General features: G+C 40.5%; 1 pseudogene; it reads left to right on the top strand.

Annotated features, from left to right (window-relative positions):
- The first annotated feature begins 253 nt into the window (after nucleotides 1-253).
- LOC138096748 (sentrin-specific protease 8-like) lies at nucleotides 254-926 on the top strand (annotated as a pseudogene).
- The last annotated feature ends 366 nt before the right edge of the window (nucleotides 927-1,292 follow it).

Here is a 1,292-nt window from a genome sequence, read left to right as displayed (position 1 = left end):
TGCTGCAACAGAGATCTGGAGCCGTCAAATAAATATATATATATATCTTTTTTAATGTAGCTTAGATAGGAAAGAGTATGGAACCATCCTTGGATGTCTTGATAATGAAATATCTACCCTTTCTATTTATTTACAGCACATTTTATCAGGATTATGTGTAGGCGTATACATTTTTCCATTAAAATGGGCTTTTTCGGCCAGTACAGAACTGCTTGGAGGCTGGTAGGGATGCTGAGGCCCGAAGCAGCTTCTTGAATTTCTGAGCAGCCCTGGTTGGTACAAGATGGACCCAGTAGTCTTGAGTTACATGGACAGTCTACTGTGGCAATCAGATGTCTCACTACTGGGTCCTCCAGGCTGGCTCAATGCCCATGATATTGGGTTTGCCTTTGAGTACTTTGCCAATAGTCAATTTCATGACTGCTTTGACCACATCTGCTTCATCAGCCCTGAAGTTACTCAGTTCATCAAGTGCACCGGCAACCCAGCAGAGATCACCATGTTCCTTGAACCCTTGAATCTATCTACCCAATAAGAGAGTTATATAATTGGCCATTAATGATAACTCCAACCACACAGCTGAGGGAATCCAGTGGAGCTTGTTGGTTTATCTACAGAATAAAAATGGCTTTTTTCATTATGATTCTTATGGTAGTAGTAACTCATTCCATGCAAAGCAGGTAGCAGAGAAACTAGAGGCTTTCTTAGGCAGAAAAGGAAACAAACTGGCCATTGTGGGAGAGAAAACCCCTGCTCAACAAAGCAGCTATGACTTTGGGATGTACATGATATGTAACACTGAGGCCTTGCATCAGAACTTCTCTAGACCACAGCCAGAATCACTATGGTAACTACTCACTCCTACACACATCACAAAGAAGAGAGAAGAATGGAAGGATCTCACTGCCAGACTTGCTAAAAATTAGCTGTTGAAATATATTTGACTTTTGAAGTCTCTTCTTTCTGCCTGTCCCCATATATTGGATGGCTGCAGTCTCAGTGCCTGAGGAAAGATGCCTGGGAGAGGAAAGCTTAGAGAGCTTACTTTCTCCTGAGAGAATGTCGTCCTCTGCATTATCCTAATGGAAAGTGTCAGTTTAACCCTAACTTCAGAGCAATATGTTCTGTGAAGATGTCTTCAAAATATGCACCAAAATGGATTAATTCACTTGTGGGCTCCCTTATCTACATTGGTTTATTCCAAAGAAAAAAGATTGATCTGTAAAACAAATTAAGAATATATGAAACATAGAAGCAAGAGAAAAATCATAGAGAAACCAAAAACTTACTAC

This window comes from Capricornis sumatraensis, chromosome 20 (genome assembly GCF_032405125.1).
Source record: "Capricornis sumatraensis isolate serow.1 chromosome 20, serow.2, whole genome shotgun sequence".
In the NCBI taxonomy this organism is placed as follows: Eukaryota; Metazoa; Chordata; class Mammalia; order Artiodactyla; family Bovidae; genus Capricornis; species Capricornis sumatraensis.
The sequence above is the reverse complement of the archived record's forward strand: the minus strand, read 5'-3'. Positions and strand labels throughout refer to the sequence as shown.